Raw genomic sequence first — 22941 nt, 5'->3', positions numbered from 1 at the left:
GATCTTTTTTCCATCCGCCGCTTTTCTGCCGCGGTCGCCTTCCGACCGCGGCGGAAAAGCTCTAACATGGCTGGCGGCGTTACCCCCCAGGGGTAAGGGGGGTGGGGGTGCACATGGGGGGTACCTAGGTACCCCCCTGCCTTTGCGTGCATGAAGCGGCAGGCACCACGCGGTGCCTGCAGCTTCGTGCACGCAAAGGAAAACATGTTTTTTTAACATTGCGGCGTGTGCTGCTTCAAGCAGCACCCGCCGCAATGTTAAATGTACAGGATGTGACTGCCAGGGTGGCGGTCACATCCTAATCAGCACAGAGGGACCGCCGCTGCCCCTGCGGACGGTCCCTCCTCCTCTGGGGTGGCAGACGGACGCAGGTCCGTCCGCCAACCAAATAGGCCCCTAAATACGAATTATAGGGCAGTGACACACAAAGATAATCTGATGGTCTACCCCTCCTTCAAATAAAACTCAAAAGGTCCTGTTGCATTTATGAACTGCTCATTGATATTCAAGGTCCTAACTTGCAAAAATCCAAGTATTGCTAAGACACATTGATGTCATTTAATTCAAATTATTCAGTAATTCTAATATTATATGTTTGTTCTTTGTGTCTGGTTGCTTTTCTGGCTCTTAACCTTTACATTTCTTTGTCCAGAGGACTTCAATTCTACTGTCATTTTAAACAATTATATTACATGCATTTTTGAGACAGTAAAATATTTGTTTACAAAAGTCATGCTGCTTTTGTAAACTTTTGCATGGCCATCATTGATTCGGTTGTAGAGTATTTAAAAATAGCATCTTAACTCAATGTTGGGATTCTTAGTGTTGAGCCTTTGTTAAAGTCCAGCAGAGGTGATGTAATGCTTGTTAACCAGAGCAGTTCCAATCAGAATCTCAAGTTAACAGCTGCTTCCTGAATTCATTGATCAGCAAAGGAATTCCGGAAAGTGTTGTGCTAAGTGCTGACTGATGCTACCTCTTAATCCACAGAACGAATTGGAGACTTAGGGCTTTATTACAATGTCAGTCAGAGTTGCTACCGACCTACACCGTCGCGGTCTCTGGACCGACGGACTTCCCTCCCCTCAATTACAATGCGACCGCATATAGTGTGGTTACATACTCCCATTTCTCAATGGAAGCTTGTACTACGACCGTAAACCGGCCGTAGCACAAGCTCCCATAGAGAAACTGAAGATTGTGTTCATCCCTGCACCACCTCATAGTGCAGGGATCAACCTCGTTCCCAAACCAGAGGCCGCAAGGAGAAGGGGCCCTGCTAGGGCCCCCCAAACTTGCTTTTCAACACACTTTCCATGTCAGAAAGCCCAGCATGAAAAGCCTGTGGGAAACCAAGCATCGTAATTCCAACGGCAGAAACGCCGTCCATTGGGATCACGGGCCAGTCTCTGACTTGCCGAGGGGCTCGTTGAGCCTGTCCGAATCCAGCTGGGAGGACCGGCTGGTTTCAATTCCAACTGAACTGCCTAAATTGTAATTAGGCGATCGAAAGTTAAACAGACAAGTGTAAGAAAGACTCCGACCCGAGGTTGAAGGCTATTCGACACTCATCGTAATCGGCTCTTTAGAATGCATATTGCTACTTTCACACAGGTGTTGCTGCAGATGTAGCTGGTGGGCCACTTACTGCTCGGCTGTACCTTCCTGAATGGACCTTCGATTTCAGAAGACAAAACAAGCTGCTCTTGTCAGCATGTCACTGACCCATATGCAAATATGGAGGTCTTCCTAATACTCAAGGGATAGGCCCGTCAAGCTGCTGTAGGTTACTTTTACCATAGCATCAGTCTAGAAGGGACTACAGACATCTTTGGGAGAATTTTCTGAATGACACTGCATTTTCACAATATTTTCTCTTCCCGAGCAAGGGATAAACACATTAGTTATCACACTACAGTCCAATGCTATTATGCAGGATTTTGGAATCGTCACCATTCACAAATCTTAAAAGAAAAAGTTTAAGTTTCCTACGATTAGTTAATGGTAAACCTGAAAGCAACATTTTCTGAGGGCAGCTGTTGTCAAGGTCCACACCTCCTTACTTTGTCATTCACATTCATGCTGTCAGTCATATTCTAATACAAGCTGTCAGGCCCACTTCCAGTCGCTATACAGCGCTGAGTCCGGAGAACCCCCTGTGCTAATTGAACCAGTGAGACAGGGCTTGCAGGCGGATCAGATAACACTGAGTGAGGTTACGGCTGCTATTTCAGGCCTGGCTTCGGGGAAGGCGCCTGGCCTGGACGGGCTACCGGGAGATCTGTATAAACAGGAGACCACCGTCTGGGCGCCCTACCTCGCAGCCCTTTTCAATGGTGTCCTCGGTGGGATGGAAATCCCCAGTACTTGGCTGGGGGCTGAGGTGGTCCCGATTTTCAAAAAAGGTTCCCCCCTGTTCCCAGCCAACTACAGACCGATTAGCCTGATAGATGTAGCACAGAAGCTGTTCGGCAGGGTTCTCCTGAACAGGCTTCAGGAATGGATTGAGGAGGTGGGCGCCCTCAGTCCATATCAGGCAGGCTTTAGGAAAGGGGTATCGACTGTGGACCAGGTCTTTAGACTGAACTTGATCTACTGGAGGACAGTGAGGTTCGAGGGCGGTAGTCTGTACACGATTTTCGTGGACTTAAGAGCCGCCTTCGACCTCGTGCCCAGGGGAAAACTCTGGGTCATCTTAGCAGGGATGGGCGTTCCACCAGACATTTTATTGACCCTACAGAGGCTGCATCATAATAATTATACCCAGGTGAGGTGTGGGAGGTCGGGGGAGCTGACAGATAGATTTCCCGTGGGCAGAGGGGTAAGACAGGGTTGTGTGCTGGCGCCGACCCTGTTCTGCCTCTTCGTCAACGGGATATTCGCTCACCTAAATGCCACCGACTATACAGATGCCCCTAAATTGAATGGCAACAGTGTACCCGCAATAATGTTTGCGGATGACACGCTGTTGGTATCCAAGACACCCATGGGCATTCAAAAGATACTGGATGCCTTTGTGGCCTTCTGTCAGGATAGAGGGCTCGAAATCAATGCCACAAAGACCAAATATATGGTGTTGAACCCAAGCCCCAAACAGCGCCCGAATCCCCTACTAGGAGCAACGAGACTGGAAAGAGTTGCCACGTTCGAATATCTCGGCGTGACACTCAATGAAAACATGACCTGGGAGACCCATCAAACTAGGGCTAACCTTAAACTAGTACAAATCACCGGGGGCATTTCCCGGATGATGACCGGTTCGACCTATCGCCCATTGGGGGCCCTAATTCAGATATATAAGGCACAGGCAAGGGGGGCGATCTTGTACGGGGCTGAATTGTGGGGCCACATTCCATGCCGGAATTTGTCTTGCACAGAAAATAGGTTTTTAAGACAAATTACCGCACTTCCCTCTAGCACCCCGCTTCTCCCTCTGAGGCTTGATTTAGGGCTACGGCCACTTGCCGACGAGATAAGTCTAAGACCCATTGCCTTCTGGCGCAGGCTATGGAGCGGTGACGATCTCGCCGATTACAGGGCGGAACTGGTCGAACTACTAAAACACCCCAAGGCGCTCAGTATTCCCTGGGTCCAAAACATTCAGTCAGTTTGCACAGATTTGGGGCTCCCCGAGTTGTGGACCGAACCAGCTAATACAGCACCAAGAATCCCTAAGAGAGCACTGGCGAAGCTGTACCACGAACACAAAAGGGTAAGGGTTATAGCTACCCAGACCGAGGGGTCCCTTTCCTCCTTATTCCTGCAAACCAAGGATCTTTATACATTTGAGAAAGCTCTTGATCCCGTTTACCCCATACTCGCCAGAAAGTTATTTCTCCAGTGGAGATACGGCACTCTGCCTTTACGGTCCTTTACTAGTACCTGGACACAAATCCCTTCTACCAAGTTCTGTCCTCTTTGCGTTGACAAAGAGGAAAATGACTTGCATGTGATTTTCTTCTGCCCAGCATACAAGACAGCTAGAAAGTACTGGCTGCTGCCATTGATCAAGAATTTGGGTGGCAGGGAATATGCACCGATGTACAGGATTTTAAAAAGCGATGTTTCCGGCCCAACTGTTTTTGCACTTTCCAAATTCTTCACGAATGTCTGGCATACGCGCAGTCGTCTTTTAAAAAATGCTGGGTAGATTGTAGAATCGCTACTTTTTAACAATTATTTGTAAAGTCTGGTTTTTATTTGAATAGTATGTATTGATGTTTTAATAACTGTGACAGATTCATGTGATTTTATTGTATGTGTATCTTTTATGACCAAATGGTCGAAATAAAGATTGAATAAATAAAATAAATAATACAAGCTGGTACAATTGTAGTGCTAGCTAACATAAGGCTCCCACTTTCTTCACAACATACCTAATACTAACATTTCCTGCTATGGTCTAGGCACCTGCTTCATACTGGCAATTGCAATCTACTCTTCCACCACCAAACCACTAATAAAGGTGGATAGTTCCTTTGAATGCAACAGTAAATAAACCAGTCATGACAGTTGTTTATTTAGTGCAATATATAGACTGTACCATACATTAAATCAAGGGCAATGAAAAGGCTTTTTGTGTTGGGCAAACATTTTAGATGGTAAAAGGCCACTGGCAGGAGAAATGCAGGCTTTTACTGTGAGTACATCAGACCAGTGTGTCAGACTGCCCTAAGGCATACCCTTACTACTTACGTTTTTTAAAATTAATTTTTGGGGGAAGTATCACGCAGTTCATCAATATATTACAAAATCAGAGTAGAAAGTATTTGGATAAGATCACATAATAAATAAAGCTGGTAAATTATGTACTGTAAAGCGCACTGATACCCCCGTGGGTCATGTTTGCGCTATATAAAACTTTATAAATAAATGTTTGTCATGCCTAAAATGCCATTATCATGCAAACTACATCAGTCATTATGAGTCAAAAATACAGATCATTAGAAATATACAGGTTGGTTTAAGATGTGAGTTGGTGAAACCTTCCCTAACCGGCATCCAAACACTTTTAAACCTTGAATCATTGCATATAGCAGTCAGTTCTAGTCCACAGAGAAATACAAATTCCTGCCACCATGGTAAAGGATCAGGGTCCTCCTTCTGGAGCCAAACACGTGTGATCACAAACCTAGCCATATTAATAGCAAAGAAAACCATCCCAGCCAGAAGAGGTGGGCCAGTATCCAGCATAATAGTTTTGTATTCTGATCTGGCGTAGATCTTCAGAAATTGGTTAATTTGATTGAAAACTTGAATCCAATACAGAATGATAATTGAACATGTTGCGAAGATGTGTTGTATCTGCTAAATGATTTTGTCAATGGAAGTCTCCCTAAGACTCCATTTGTCAGTTTTGTAATGTCTTACAAGAAGTCTATCTTCAGACCCTGCGTCACTTGTGGAAAGCTGAGACCTTTTCCTGTGAACCCTCATGAAGAGTATATGGACCAGCACTCTGCCTATCTCTGACATGGTAGGAGGAGAAGGGGTTGTTCTTTTGATTAGACTATACCCCCCTTCTGATGTGGGAGGATTTTTTTGTTTGTCCTGCACATTAAGGTTTTAAGTGATGCTTCTCCTCTTCTTCACCAGCTGAAGTAACATCACAATTAAGGGGTCTCTGGCCTTTTTTGAGTCTGCCTCCCACATCTACACCCACGAGATTTACTCTCAGGCGTCTAGACTCACTCTGCGCACTTTTCTACGTGAAAATGGGCCAGCTTTTCGACTATAAGGAGGAGGGTCAGGGGGGAGGGAGAGAGGGAGAGAGGGGGGGAGAGAGGGAGAGAGGGAGAGAGGGAGAGAGAGAGAGAAAGAGAGAGATTTTGCTTCAATGCTACGTCTTTCGCAAGGAGGTTCAAACTTCAATACTTCACTTGCCTTTTCATAGAGGGTCCCTCTCTGGCAAGCATGTTGATGAGGCACTGCAGACCATCTTAAAGGACACAGATACTTCCCGCACAGTCGGGACTCTCCAGTATAGAATTGCAGCCTTTTCGTGGTGCCAAGGACGTAGCTCCACGTCCTATTTTCAAGGGAGTTCCATCCAGTATTGGCTCCTACAATCAGAACCAACAGCATTACTCAAATCAAACGCAGTCACATAGGCAAAGTACCAACAGGTCCTACATAGACAATCATCGTACAGCCGAGGCAAGTCTTCTAAGAAACAATGGATTACCTTAGAGCCCACCTTTATTCCCTCAAAAAACGTCGGAGGTCTAATCTCTCACATTTATTCCAATTGGTCAAAGGTGACAGAGGATCGTTGGGTTTCTTAAACGTCATGTCCAAGGGCACACTCTAGAATTTGTCAAATTTCCCTCTTTCTACACCTCCAAATTGACCTCCACCTCTTCATCTACGGGAGTCGTTTGCACAAGTGTCTATATGGATACAAACCGGGACCGTCTGAGTGGTTCCGAATCTCCAACAGAGTTAGGGTTTACTCTCAGTTCCTCATCAACAAGCAAATCAGGAAAGTAGCGCCTAATTTTAGATCTTTGCGCAAACTTTACAGATGTTGTACCTCAAGAAAGTCCTACAGTTCTTATGCCAGAACGACTTTATAACTACACTCAACCTCCAGGATGTCTATTTTCATGTGCCATTCCTTCCTAAGCTCAGGAAGTGGCTGCCCTTTACAATAGGGACAAAACATTTTCAATTAAAGTCCTACCTTTTGGACTTAGGCCCGCTCCACGTGTCTTTACGTAGATCCTGGCACCAGTGGCAGCTTATCTACGCCTGCAAGGCATACAAATTTATCATTACTGAGACAATTGTATAATAAGGACTCGCTCTTATTTACAAGCAGTCCAGCACACCCAGACTTGTCAGTCACTGTTTCAAAACCTGGTTTTCAATTAATCATGACAAGTCCCAACTAGTCCTAGCTCTGATATGAACATTTCTCGGAGCATCAATCAATACACTCCTAGCAAAGGTGTTTGTCTCACACGAACGATGGGCCTGCAGCTCCCATTTGGTGGTTCTTCTACGTACAAAAATGTCTGTTTCAGTAGATCCTTAAAGTCATTCCTGGCCACGGCCTTCACCTGCATCCCGTTGGTTCCCAACTACAGATTACACATGAGAAAAATGCTAGAGGAGCTAGACAAGCAGTGGTTGCTAGTCTCCAGTTCATTCGAAGATCTCATTTAAATCACTCCTCGGATGCGAGAGGCCCTTTATCTGGTGGGTACAAGAAAGAAATTTGTAGAAGGGGAGTGCGTTCCTTCAAGAGGCTCCAAATTACACCATCTCCACAGACTCATTCCTGAAGGTTGGGGAGCACATCTTCAAGGGCTGAAGGTCAGCGAGAAATGGAGCCCTAAGGAAAAGGCTTGGCACATCAATCTGCTAGAGCCAAGTGCCATCTTCTTAGCCCTCAAATCCTTTCGTGCAACTCTTCAAGGGGCCACAGTATTGGTTCGCACAGACAATACTACAAGTATGCATTACTTAAACAAACAGGGAGGAACAAGGTTGTTTCTTCTATCTCAGGAAGCCCAAGAGACATGGGTTTAGGCGATATGACTCAGGGTCAATCTCTTGGCTGTTCATGTGCCGGGAGTTGCAAATGTGCTGGCGGACACACTCAGCAGGTCAACGGTGTCCAACCACGAATGGGAACTGCAAAAGCCAACGGCGGATGGAATCTTCCAGCCGTGGGGTCATCCTGATCTGGACCTCTTTGCGACCAAGAAAAATAGCTAATGCCTGTTCTTTGCAAACTGACATCCCCACAAGGACTCTCAGGGGAATGCGTTTTCGATCGACTGGTCTCAAAGATATGCTTACGCCTTTCCTCCGATACCGTTGGTTCCCAGAGTTCTCCGGAAGATGAAGAAAGAGCTGTGTCACTTGATTCTCATCTCCCCCAGTTGGCCTCGCCAGTACTGGTTCACCGAACTTCTTCTGCGCTCCAATACAGTTTCGACCAATACCGAATCTCCTCACCATTCAGAATGGTCAAATTTGCAATCCAGATCTGGCTTCTCTAAAAATAACAACTTGGCGCATGAGCACCTTGAATTCGCTCATCTGAATATCTCTGTGGATTGTAAGAAGGTACTGGCAAACGCACGAGCACCTGCTACAATAAAGACACACAGACTAAAATGGAAAAGATTCTGCATTTGGTGTTAATCTGCTGGGGTTCACCCATTTCATGCAATGCCTGACCAGATATTACCTTTTTTCTTGCACTTAGTAAGATCAGGCTCCTCTCCTGCAACGTTGAAGGTCTTTTTGGCAGCTATTTCAAGGTACCGTCAGGATGGGTCCACCTCTCTTTATTTTTCAAGAATACAACAGTTCTTTAAGGGAGTATTCGGAATGTTTCCTCCTGTACGTCGTCCGCCTCCATCATGGCATTTTAATGTAGTATTAGCGCAGCTCATGCCCCATCCATTTGAGCCAATTCACAGGGTGTATTTCACTCTTTTGCTAGCGAAGAGTCAGTGATGTTCAAGCTTTCACCGTCAATTCACCTTTCTTACAATTCACGTCCAATTCTGTGGTGCTACGTACAAACCCAAAGTTTATGTTTAAGGTCCCTTCGGGTTTTCACCTGAACGAATCAGTCATCTTAAAGATGTTTTTTCCTATTCCGCTATCGCCTGCGGAGAGGGCATTACATGCACTTGACATCAGAAGATGTTTTAAAATTCTTTTTACAAAGAACCTCTGACATTCACAAATCCGATCAACTGTTTGTTGCCTATGGAAAGATACGGCAAGAGCCAGCAGTGTCTAAACAAACCATAGCTAGATGGATTTCTGCAGCTATTGACTTTTGCCATCTACAATCTGGAAGATCTTTACAGACAACTCCAAGAGTTCACTGTTTGTTCCTCGACTGCTATTTTCGCTGGAGTTCCTCGTCCGCAAATCTGCAGAGCAGCGACTTGGTCCAGCAGACATACTTTCACCAAGCATTATTGTTTGGATGCTGCCAGCTAGGCTGATACGTCAGTGGGTCAAGCGGATCTACACTATCTTTTCAGATAAGATGAGCCTCTGTTTTCCCTCCTCCTCTGTACTACTTTCCAGACGCTTATTCCATGCATATATTGGGTGCATTCTCATGTGATTGCAAGTTTTTTCATGCATATATGAATGTTGGCATTTTATTATGTAAATGTATATACTTGCTATGTACAAACTATGTTACAAATGGCGTCTTCGAAGCATTATTTCGGTACTGTTATCTATTCTGATTCAGGCATGTGAATCTATGAAAGACACCCTAATACTGGAGAAGAACAATAGTTACTTACCTGTAATATGTGGTTCTCCAGTATTGGTGTCTTTCATAGATTCACATGCAACCCGCCCACCTCCCCTCAGAGGCTCTTGGCTAGGTAGTTTTTAGCTTCACTCCTGTGCGAGAAAATCTGAGAGCCTGAGCCTCTGGGGAGAACATTCTGGTGGGTGCTGTCGCCTGATTGGCTGCAGTTTGGACTATACAAAATGACTAGGATAGTCATCAGTGTGGAAGTTTTTACTCTTGTAGCTTGGGCTGCTTTACTTCCTGGTTGGTTATCACCAAGTTTTTCCAAGGATGATATTGCATTTTTATGTACCGTGGGACTCCCACTCCGACGACGGGGAATGATTCAGGCATGTGAATCTATAAAAGACACCAATACTGGAGAACCACAGATTACAGAAAAGTAACTATTGTTCTTACATGACCATTTAATGGTCAGATCATTGCATTTGTTTGTCGTATGTCTCTGGTTCACCAAACTTTGATAGAAAATATTAATAGAACAGCAACCAGGTATCTTAACAAAACTATCTAAAAATTAATTAAGGGCCAAGTTGATATTCGGGTAAGAAATGCAAGAGAAAATCTCTGCGCTGTAAGTAACAAAATAATCTGGTTTTAAGGATACCATATTTTTTACTTAGCACCTACAATGGCTGAATTCTTTGCAGAACTGACTATGGTCGAGAATTGAAACTTACGCCAACAACCTTAATAGCTATCATGACAAAACGACGACAGATTGGAGTTGAGTCCAAGAGATATGTATTGATCATGCATTGGTATGCAGCACATGTACGGAATATCCTGCCAAATCTTATTATAGACGAGAATACTTTTAAACAATGTGTGTTTGACATAAGTGGAATTGGTCGGACCGTTATCAGGTAAAATAACTTGAGAGAAAACCTGGTAGTTCAGAAAGAGCCCTGGCTAGGTCCCATTTGTGAGGACGGACCACTGTTGTGAGTCTAAAAATATTAGAGGAACTATAATAAAACCGGAGTGAAACAGCAAGGTTTTTTATATTGCCAGATAAATTTCTTCTAACCAGCTTCAACCTTTAAAACAAGCATTTACAATGCAACGGTCTCGCCTTTGCAAATGTTAGAGCTATTGGCATTGTAAATGCCAACATTTTTTTTTATCTGTTGGTTTTGAAAACTGATAAATAAATGGCATTGTCATTTACAATGCCAATAGCTTAAACTCTCGCAAATGCAAGACCTATTGCAATTGCACACACACACAGAGCCACAAGCACCCACACACACAGAGCCACACACAGAGCCACACACACACGCAGAGCCCAACACACACACACAGAGCCCAACACACACACACAGAGCCCAACACACACAGAGCCCAACACACACAGAGCTCAACACACACAGCCCAACACACACACAGAGCCCAACACACACACACACACAGAGCCCAACACACACACACACACACACACACACACACACACACACACAGAGCCCAACACACACACACACACACACAGAGCCCAACACACACACACAGAGCCCAACACACACACACAGCCCAACACACACACACAGCCCAACACACACACACACACAGCCCAACACACACACACACACACACACAGAGCACAACACACACACACAGAGCCCAACACACACCATAATATATATAACAGTTAAAAAAACACAACAGCTGCGCGATATACAGCTCAACTCAAGTTCCCTCAGGCAGACACCTGCAATCTCCAAACTTCCACTGTGAACTATCACTCTGAGCAGCCCCACTAGACATTCTACATTAACATGGGTTAAATTGGAAAGTTGAAAGGCCAAGACTGTCTTTATTTATGAAACACATATGTAAAGTTAACTAAATATGGTTTGGATATATTTTCCCCAAGTAAGAAACTTATGCAGGACGAATCACCAGTACATGTCATACCCCATCAAGACAACTCTACTTTACATAAAAATCCATTGAAATGCAGTGTTTACTTTAACAGTCCATCTTGTGAACCAAGTCCGCAACCTTATGTTCCCTCTTCGCCCTTTAATTGCGCCAACACCACGTCAAAATGGGACAAAGAAATCATTAAGCCGAGAAAATGTGGAAATCGTTTAACAAAGCAATTTAGAGCAGATGACACTGAACCACTCAACTACACTCTTAGAAAGACAAGCCGGGACGTGTACGCAAACTTGGCAGCCCCGCTTTCACTGGAAATAAACAGTAGTGTCAAGCGTTTAGAAATGACAAAGAGTCCTTTATGTTAACAATGAACAGGTTTGCTTGGGAGTGCCTGCCTCACTGTCCCCTCCATCATTTTTCTCTCTCACTCTTTTCCAGCGCTGATAAACTACGCCCCTTCATCCCATTCGACCGCTTTGTTTGTAAACAATGCACAGTGGAACATGCCTGTGCGCTCAATGCAGCTAAATCGTTCAGGTTAATGAGCGTGCATGATACACAACCCGAGTGCTCATAGCGCAGCGAGGCACACATGGTTACCAGAACTGCTGGTTGAACGCTGCCTCGCCCATGCGGGACTTCTGGTCTGAAGGCAGCCGGTTCTTTGGTAATATCCCGCTCGGGCAGGTCATGGAGAATTCAATGGTGCCATACGCTTCCCCATGACCCCCCCCCTCTCTCACACGTCCCGGCAGCTTTCAAGTAACCCCCGCCGGCAGCGCTGTCTCACGCCGTCCCGCATAGCTCGGGGACAAAGAGGCGCTGACAGACATGGCCATCCCCCGGCGAGGCCTGGGCGCTGACAGCGGCGGAGCCTCCTTCCCGGAGAGGCGGCAGGCCCCTCACACAGCAGAGGCGGCCTCATGAATAACATGCACCGGCGCAGACCAGGAAGAGGCTGAGCTCGGCTCTTGTCCAATGGCAGCCGGCCCAGCTCGCTTCGGCTCCACACAAAGGCCTGCCGCCGGCAGCGACAACCAGGGGAGGCCGCAGCAGGCGCTGTTTATACACGGGGGGGGCTCCACCCGGCGCAGAGCGGATACGGAATGCAGCGCTCTCGTGCCAGCTGACACACCCCTCCCTTCATGAGGAAACCTTTTAAACGCACACATTTCTAGTTCAGTGTTATATGTGGTACCGGTCACACGCACCGCACAATGGCTGAGGAAGAATTTCTCTTTGAGAACAAATTCATCCGATTAAGCGCCACGACTCACATTATACAGGCATTATGCACAGCGGCCTGAGGATGAATACAGCGGCAATCCCAATTGTACCATGGGCCGGGCCGCGCTGTGTGGAGAGGAGGCAGAGTCTGCTCACGATGCCTGCAGGCGCCAGTGGGCCCTCTGATTGGTTAATAAGGAACACCAATCAGAGAGCTGACTTGAGAGTGCAGGCAGCGTGATGAGGGGCTGCTCTCTGCCGATGACGTCAGGGAGAGAAAGAACACCAAAAGCACACCCCGGAATGCCGTCTTGAACTGAGTGACGCCCCTCTCCTCCAATGGCTGGCCTCCGTTTAGGAAGCCAGCCAATAGAGAAGAGGGGCGGGTTCAAGCCCCCACACTAAGAAACATAAGATCTCTCCCTGCGACTGCGCAAGCGCAGCCTACGCAGGTCTCGACCTAAATCTCTTGCAAAGAAACAAATGAATGGACCTAAACAGGTAGACCTAACAAGGCAAGATGACCATTTTTAATAACTTTTAATCTGCATATTAGGCCTAAATACAGTCTATCCCACTTTCTAAATGTGGAAAGATAATCTGAAAATGGAGCGTCATAGTTGAGAGAGATGACAATTTCCATGTTAAGGGCGATATAAACCCCTAGGTATGTGACCGATGGAGCATACCAAACATCTGGAATTTCTTGAGACATTACTATGATTATTAATATTTTTTAATTTGTAACACATGTGGCCCCCATAAGACTTCCCAGCACTGCTACAGACAGGATAGAGACACCCACAACAGTTGGAAGAGCCTGGTCTTGAGTTTTACACAAACTCTCTAGTGAGGATGGCAGTTTGAACTTCAAGGAAAGCAGGTTCCAGAGCTCAGGGCCAAGCTATCTAAAAGGCCGGCCTCCTTACTTAGCTAGATTCATCCAAGCAATAGCTGCAAGGCTCAGGTTTCATGAGTATTAAACCTACTTGGGAGCATAGGGAAAAAATAACTTTTTGATAAAATCAGGAGCTTTCCTGGCTATAGCTTTGTGCATGCCAAACAATGCCTTAAACTGAATCTACTTTTGAATCAATAAGGCTCACGCAAATGAGCAGAAACTGAAGTATAACAAGGGGTGTGACAAAGTAGCTTAGCAACTGCATTTTGCACTATGTGCAATCTGTTCACAAGGGACTTCAAGATACCCAAGTAAAGTGCATTGCCACAATCCAGCTGTGATATCATTAGGGCCGGTACAACCGTTCTCTGTACAGGAACTGGCCGGAGCCCCATACCTTTTCCGAGACTTTTCAATAAACCAAAACAAGTGACGGCCACTTGCAATCTAGATAAACACCAAGGTCCTTCACCTCCTTCTTAGTGGAGGGGATGGGGCCTATAGCTTCATGCCAGTCCAAAGAACCTCAAAGCTGTGGCTGATTATCTACCAACAGGATCTCTATTTTATTTCCATAACATTTTAGGCAACTGTTTTCCATCCAGTGTCCCTCTGCCGCTAGGCAAGATCTCACTTTAAGGCCACTTTTGTCCTTCATAGTGAATACATAGAAAAATAGTTGGATGTTGTTGGCAGAAGAAAACAAAATAATGCCATAAGCCTTAACAAGATCTGCAAGGGGTCGAACATGTATGTTAAAAAGCATAGGGCTTAAGGAGGACCCCATAAGGCAGCTTGGGAATAGAGGAAGAAGAGGTACTCGAACACATGTCCCTGCAAACAGGCACAAAAACAGAGCAATAATAATGCCACAGTTGGCCAGCTGTTGAAGGAATTCATGGGGAACAGTATCAAATGTTGCGCTGAGATAAAGAAGAATCCGCGCAGTGGTGCCCCCAGAGTTATGTTTTGATCGGAGGTGCTCAGTAGCCCCTAATAGGGCTAACTTCTTACTACGGTCTGGGCGAAAGCCAGATTGCAAGCCATAGACAAGCGAGTTGGATTCTAAGAAAGATGATACTTGACTGTTAACTTGTTTTTCCAAAATTTTAGTGAGAGCCAGGAGAAAAGAAATGGGACAGAAATGTTCAGGTCTAGCTGCATCTACTGTAGATTTTTTCTAACAAAGGTACCACCATAGTATGTTTCCAGCCTGCTGGCACCCGAGATTGTGTCAAAGATGTATTAAGCCAAACAATCAAAATAAAGGAAAGAGATCAACGGCTGAGTTTAGGTATTCTCGGGGGAGTAGGATCTGAGAGAGACCCTTATTTAATAAAATCAAGTAACGACTCAAAACTATAAAACTATTTTTGAGTCATTAACTTTAGTTAATGACTCAGAAATAGTACCTACACCTGATTTAGCAACCACATCTAATTCTTCCATGGCCTTACAGAGAGGTTCTTAACTGCCAAAGCCTCAAATGCAGTAGAGATGTTAGCCACTTTGTCGGTAAAGAAACTGGTCAATTCATTGCTAGTTTCTGACGCTAGACGAACCTCTGGGACCAAGTCAGCCAGATCAGACAGGGCTTTTGCAATCCAAAAAACCTCCTTGGCCGGAGTTTTGAACAATTAATTTTATTATTAAAATAGCACACCAGCGCTTCTCAACAGGCTTTGTTAGACAGTTTCAGGATTTTAAAGTACCTCAACTTATCATCAGTATTATAGTTTCTGCATCAAATACGTTCCTCACGCTTACAAGATTTTATTTGTGCAAGAAGCTGTGCATTAAGCCAGGGTGCCTGGTGTCTAGTACCTATTTTTTGTAACTGCAGATTATGGAAGATTGTCAAGTGTGAATTTCACCCAGTCAGTAACTTGTTGCACCATATTATCAATGGAGCCCACGAACCTCGGGGTGCTGTTAAAGAGGCGGAAATTAAATGTTAATGGGTCAAGCTGCGCCCAGTGCCGACTAGGAATACTAACATTTTTCTGTGTAGTAAACCCTCCCTTGATCACTAACTGGGCCAACATGGTCTGTACACGGCAAGGGAATAGGTGGCTCAAACACCAGCAAGGATAATTGGAAAAATTCAGATCAACAGTGTGTCTACCGACAAGCGTTGGGCTCTCTGTACTAACTAAACTAGCCCAAGTACTTTAAGATCTCCAACAAAGTGAACTATTGAAGGACTGAGTCAATCATCCAAATGAATGTTGAGATCACCAAGTACCAAAAAGTTAGAGAACCCTATAATATACGAAGAGATAACATCAGACACTGAGGATATCCATTTAGCCACCGGTCCAGGTGAACTGTAGACCAAGAGACCTAAAAATTTCAAATTATAAGAAATTTTCAAAGAGAGGGACAATGCTTCACAATCAGGAATGTCCAATTTTTTTCAGGTAGGCAGCTAAGGAATTACTTAAATATAATTGCAAGCCTACCCGCAGATTTGCCCTGACAATTGCACCACATAATACCATAACGGGCTGCTAAATCTAGATCAACATTGGGTGATAAATCAGTAAACCAAGTCTCAGTTAAAAGAACAATATCAAGATCATGATCCAGGATTAAATTAAAAGCCCTAAATTATGTTTAGCCAGCGAGCAACAATTTAAGCATGTTAAGCGGATTAAACCCTGGCAAGAGGTAGAGCCTAGGGCAGCCCGGGCCCACCCATTCACTTAACCTCCTGAACTAAAAGAAAAGTTGCAAAAGTCACATGTTATTGCCTTTCCAAAGGGCTCAGGCAGTGTAAGTACTTACTGTAGATTGGTTGCCTCCATTCCAACAGTGCGTATCTCGAATAAACCTGGTGACACTCCAAATGGGTTGATAAATGGCAAGATTTCCAGGCCCCTGGGGCCATTCCGGCACAGTAGGACATACCTTTGGCACGCCAGTGGTGCGTCTGCACCGTTATGCCGTATTTATAGTGTGCAATCCCCTCACTTGGCTAGGAGATCATAAAACTAAAGAGCACCTATGAGGTTCCAATCTTTTACCCCCAAGATGACCACTTGCCCTTCAGCTCACCTAACACAGCTAGAAAAAGAAAAAATATATACCACAAACAACCCCAAGCAGTCCCCCTATAGAGAGTCTGCCAAAAGATAAGTAAAAACACTGAACGCTAAAATAAATTGTTAAAAGTCTGAGAGCAAGCATAGTCTATTCTCTCCGTCTTCTCAATATTTAATTTATATCTCAAAACGTACCCAAACTTCAGAGCTGCGTGTTCAGTTGCTGGAAGTGCTATAATTGGAGAGGATGTTAGTATTGCTATGCATGCACAAAAGGCAAAAATAAACTGTTTCAAATCTGAGAACAAGCACAGTCTATTCTCTCTGCTGCGCGTCCGCGCTGGGATGGCATATTTATAGTGTGCAAACTCCACACAGGGCTGTGAGGCCATGAAACTAGAGCGCATCTATGAGGTTCCAATCTTTTACCCCCAAGATGGCTGCTCACTATTTAGCCCGCCTAACACTGCGGAGAGAAGGAAAAATGATATACCACAACAACAAAAAAGTCCCCCAATAGAGTGCCTTCCAAAAGTTAAGTAAAAATGCTGAATACTAAAATAAATTGTTAAAAATCTGGGGGCAAGCACAGTCTGTTCTCTCCATCTTTTCAATATTTAATTTATTTCTTAAAACTTGCCCAAATTTCAGAGCTGCATGTTCAGTTGCTAAAAGTGCTTTAATTTGAGAGGATGTTAGTATTGCTATGTCTGCAACTGTAAGTGGCGGAATTAATGTGAATGCTTTTGGCACTTTAATGAATGGGTCTATGTAAAAAGTAAACAACTAGGGGTAAAGGGGGCAACTCTGCCTTGTACCATGATTGATATGTATAGCTGCAGAGAAACCTCCAGTACCAACAACATTAGTGAGGGAAGAATAGAGCACCCTGGTCCATTTAATAAATCATGAACCAATGTCCATTATTCGCATCAGAGACCATAAGTATTGCTAGATTACACAGTCAAATGCTCTTTCAGCATCAAACAAGATCATCACGCCTGGCCTTTCCCGCTCACATAATACATCAAGAGCGGATATAGCTAAATTAATGAAAGTAGTAGTGTGGCGTGATGGGATAAATCCATACTGAATTGGGTCAGCTAATGAAGTAATAACCATAGCCAATTGATTAGATAATATACCGATATAGATTTTTTAAACACAATTTATTAGAGAAAAGGGTCCGAATGAACCAGTCTGAGGGTCCTTATTTTTCTTTAGAAATGCAGCAATGCCAGAAAATGGGCGAATTGATGAGTTACAGCAAACGTAGAGTAGTTCATTTTGAAAACTTTTTTAGAATTTAACTGAAATGGAATCCGGGCCTGATGCTTTTCCAGCCTCTAACTGAGGAATAGCTTTTTCTATCTTGTCCTCTGTGATTAGTAGATCTAACCATTCCTGCTGCTGTGCTTTCAAATGGTTAGGGCTGACCGGGCTAAGAGAACTGTCAACTGTATTTGTGAAACCATGCAATCTTCATAAAGAGTCAAATAGAAATGATGCAAAGCAGATAGGCTGTCGGAGCGCCCTGTTACACTGTTTCCCGTTGCATCTCTAATGTCTGATATTGATCTATTGTTATTTTTACCCCTTGGTTCTTTAAACCAGTTCTAACCCTATTCTTTTTCTTTAGTTGCATTTGCAGGACAGTCAACTGTCTGAATAGTTTAGGTACCCTATTTGAAGATAATGCTTCCTGCCACTTAAGGAGTATTTGAATGAAGAAGTTTGCCTAGCATCTGCGCCTCAGCCCCCAGGTCTGCCTTACCCTTTTGTATAGCGTAGCTCAAAGTCTGACACCATGAACAAAAGCTATTATTATCCCAAACAATTGTTGGCTTTATGGAACTTCTATTAAATTTGATAAATGTACTTTTGCTTGGGCCCATGAAGCTAATATAATCCGAATAGTTCAACAGTTTGTGATAGAAAGTCCATCAACACATAACCGCTCCTGTGCAAAATTCCATGTGTTAACATATAGTTAAAAGGGATTTTTGTCCCGACACAATCTGTAGATTTGCTCTAATAACCAAGGTGGACATAATGCTATGATCTGCAAACAACATATCAATGCAAGAAGAACTCTTATGAGGAACTAAGCAAAAAGGGAACCCATGTTCCCATCCCCGGCACACCAAGCATCAGTCAGAGTATGTGTCTTGAGAATTTGTTTCATGGCTGCCCTTGATTTCTGCATGTGATACTAATTGGAGTTGTTAAGAGATGTTGAGTTCAGATCAGGCTGCATGGTCAGATTAAAGTCACCGCCACAAACTTAACAAGAAAGGTAACTATTGTCGGGTCATCAGAGTTAGTTGCGAAATAATGCAAACTGTCAGTTGTAAGTCACCATTTCCTGTATGGCAGTCAACCATCTCCCAGATTTATCAAGCTTGACCTGATAACTGACCCATTCCTTCCCAGACAGATAAAGTAATGCTACGCCATGCTTCAGGAATGTCAATCATTTTTTAAAGTGGAAAAATATTGAAAACTGTCTTTTTTTGACAGACTCTCTATGCTGTCCTTTTTTATTTATTTTTATTCCAGTGCGACCGCTGAGCAGATAGATAACTTGGGGAGTTAAAAAACTGGATATTTCCTTAAATACAGGCAGATGTCAACATATATTTGTACATAATGCTAATATTTATGCATGGGTGTAGTGTTTTCTTATATTTCGCTACATAATTTGCTAAAATGCGACAGACATCAAAGTTTGAGTGCCTATTTATCAGTTAAATAAATATGGAAATTAACCATTTTAAGACTCCATTAATTCTCAGAACGCTAAATAAATATGGATACATACCAATAAGATGGCCAAAAATACATATGGGTAAAAACAGACGGAAATGTTAAAAAATAAATACCATAAAACCGCGATCTCCGATTATACCCAAGGCTGCTCAATTTATGAGACTCACTGATAGTTAAATGATTCTCCTACACACACAAAAGATGAGGGCTAAAAGTGCTTAGCTCCTGAAGGACAATAGGAATTGGATGCCTTGAATAAAACCATACACCCATACCACCATTTGTGCTAAGATTTTGACAAGGCTCACTGTGCCTGCCCTAAGAACAAAATTATATCCTTTCTGACTAATGCCACAAAATCGAAACAATTATGAGGTAGTGAAATAGAAAAAGAGGATTTAAGAGAGCCAAAAGTAACTGTATGATAATATTTTTGATAATTAGGTATGATTGTTTTCTAAGGCCAGCTATTTCTCTAGTCTATAAATGTCAAATATATGCACTGTCCACAACTCTAAAGAAAGCAAGAAATGTGGGAGCTTAAATTATTGAGGAATCATTTGGTATTAATCCCCCCACCCTCCCCACTGCTTTAGTAAATCCTGTGCTGTAGCCGAGTCCTGGCAGTATACCATTTGCCCTGGAAACAAAGCTTCATTGTCAGCAGGCTGCAATAACAAGACAGTCGCTCCACATTTTTGAAATGGAGAGATAGTCTACTGCAGTTGCCATTTACCTTCTATTGTGTTTTAAAAAAAACACAGACCTGATGAAGAATTCCTCTCTGCAAGCTTTGATAGGTTTATGCGGGCATGCCAGCATGAAAATAAGCTGCAAAAATATATAATTTCCCATTTAGAAAAAGCAAGATGGCATGGGGTATGGTGCTGCTCTACCCTTGCTCGGCTTCAAGTAGATGAATCTGTGGGCTTGCTGTATCTGACAATCTGTACCCATGCTCGGGAATTAGTGTTTAAATAGGTGGAAAGTGTAGCTTCTTAGATCGTCCCCCTTGTTTACCCTCATGGATCCCAAGCACACAAACATTATTTCACCATATCCAATTCTCTATATCCTCCGTCTTTTGGGACATAACCCGCAATGTCTCTTCATGTTGACTAACATGGCATTTAATAGCTTGCGTTGACTCCATAATGCTAGAAGATCGCACATCCATGTCATTCAAGTGGTTATGCACTATATTCATTCTCTGTCATCTTCCTCAGTACCACCCGCGTTTTAAGATGAGAAGTGTTTAGGGCCAATGAGTCCTTTTTGTATTACTCCCTATGTAGTTGGAGCAGATTGAAGATAAAGGAGGAGAGGTTGTTCATCCAGCCACTGATACTTTTCCCACCTGAATAGACCACTCTGGTTTGTCAGCAATAAGGGGACCTGAAGACCATTCCAGAGGAGAATTATTGCCACAAGTAGCCAATGCTGCCTGAGCGTTGAGAGATCGTGCCTCTGGCTGAAGTTTGTTGGCGGGTTTCAGCTCTATAACCTCAGGAACCCAGACTAACTCATCCTTGTTGGCACCACCAATGGCCCCACTAATATGAGAACTGTATGAGCGACCAATTTCCACTGTGGCTTCATCCATTCTTCAAGGTCTATTGCGGGCTGACCCTCTGATAGCTACTAGCTACAACAATTTCGCCCTCACGCCCTACATCATGCTCACAGTCTGAACCTTAAGTGGCGGGGCTACCAGACTCAGAAAAATCCAAAAATGAGAAAAAGCCTCCAATGCATCTTGAGCCTCATTGTCTCCAGCAGCATTAGTCACCCTGCATAATTGTACAGGTAAAGCCTCAGTCTGAGTCTCAGTTAGACATATTTCACTCATTGTAGATCCGCTCCTACTTGCTGGCAAGAGCAGAAGTAGGCATCAGGCTGTTTGTCCTGGAATAGTTTTGTTTGTGTTGGGTCCTAAGTAACCCCTAGAAATAACCATAATTCGACCAACCAGTGGAGTTATAGTAACAGAAGTCCCTGCGTACTTGAGGCTAAAAAAAGTCCAACATTGTTGTGCAAAGTCAGCAGAGGATTATTTGGCAAAGAAGCCAGAGACATGTTTGATTGAATGCTTAACCGTTCTTAAAGCTGGTGGAAATCCAGCCAGCCTGAGATCCTGGTCAGTAATCAAACGTTCCAAGTCATCTATGACCTCCTCCGATGCATGGACACTCGTTCTACTTACATATTTAAATAGCTCAAAAAGGGGACTGTGCTGTTGTGTATGTTCACATGTAATCCTGTGCCAGTATAGCTAAATGTTTCAGTGCACTTCTTATAATGAGAAAACAAACAACATGCTTTTATTTCTGGAGCTGACTGAATCAATGTCTCATGAATGTTGGATGCTGCCCTCTTCTAGCTATTCATAAAAAAAATGAAGGTTGCTGAACTGTACACTTAGCTATCCAATATTGCTAAATGAAGAGCCGGGACTGTAGACATGCTATTCAAAATGCATACATATATTACGAAGTCATTAAAAATCCGTTGTTGATTTTGGAAAAGTTACAGAAAGTGTGGAGTTGCCAATTTAAAGACCGGCATATGTTTGCCAATGTTATCCCTCCATTTCCGAGACAGCCCGCTCAAGTCAAAGATGAATTCTGAAAGTGGCATTAAGTAACCACAGGAACTTTCGCCGCTCTGTTGCTTTTTCCCATTGCTTTAAATCAAAACCTCAAGTTCAAATATTTACACTGGGCTCGCTTAAATGCAATCTTTCTGTGCAAGGAATTCTCATTTGAAAACATAGATTTACTGCAATTTATTAAAGTATTTTCCCAAGTCTGTCTTGGTGGATTATAAGCATGCACATATTTTTTTCATAAATAGAAGATGAATTACAAAAATTGTAAATCTTTGCTTAAACATACACTGATATTAAATGAGAAAACAGCAAAGCGTTTCAATGTACGATTTAAAACATTTTATGATGAATAAAGTTTTTTCCTCCTTATGAAATAGTACTACTAAACATAATGAAAAATAATATTTTTAATTGATGTGGCTTGTGAATGAAAAGTGCTACAAAACAACTTGCATGGCATAGCTAAAATTCCTCCAAAACAGGGGAATATAGTGTAAATTCAAATGTTTTGTAAAATTAGATATTTACGTTTCTGTACATGTAGTGCCTCGGGCACAAAACTTTCCTTGATTCACATTTTATGGAATAGTAGCCTTGCTAAAGCAGATTACGGTTTAAAGGATTTAACTCATGAAAGTCATGTTACACATCAGTGTATCCTATTACATATAGATTGTTTACAGTGCAAATAAATTAAACGATTATGAAAACTGAAATCATTGTGACCAATTATATGCTAATTTCTTTGTTTCTACTCAATCTGGTTCACTTGAAAAAAGAAAATAGAATATTGTGTTGAAGACTTGTACATAGCGCTCTATACATAGCACGTCTCAACGTGTTAAGGGTTCAGAAACTCTTATATCACTTGGGTGAACGGAAGGGGTTAGTCGCAAGCTCGTCAAAAGTAGTCCTATGTCTCATCCTCAAATCCATTTGATATTGAAGGTTCACAAGGAACTATAAGCAGAACTTAAAAATGTCATTCCACAATAAACCGCGTTCAGGGAAGGAATGCTCTTTAGTCTAATATGAGCCGAGCCACGTTACCCTGATAACGTTGGGGATTGTCTCATGACCCTTTTTTGCCATGTTAATTCCACCATAGCTTTTTTGTTGATTCAATGGCTCCGAGCTTTAACCGGATCACAGTTTATGAAAGCAACCTCATTTCAGGAATATCTTGATGTGGGGAGTCTTTGCAGGGAGT

The 22941-nt window shown here is 43.3% G+C and overlaps 1 protein-coding gene across 8 annotated transcripts in view; it reads left to right on the top strand.

Moving 5' to 3' along the window:
• The window catches only part of SCUBE2 (signal peptide, CUB domain and EGF like domain containing 2), a 669241-nt gene that overhangs the window by 420905 nt on the left and 225395 nt on the right, over nucleotides 1–22941 (top strand). The window lies entirely within an intron of this gene.

Source organism: Lissotriton vulgaris, chromosome 2_1 (assembly GCF_964263255.1).
Source record: "Lissotriton vulgaris chromosome 2_1, aLisVul1.2, whole genome shotgun sequence".
Classification (NCBI taxonomy): domain Eukaryota; kingdom Metazoa; phylum Chordata; class Amphibia; order Caudata; family Salamandridae; genus Lissotriton; species Lissotriton vulgaris.
This window is presented reverse-complemented; position numbering and strand designations above follow the sequence as displayed.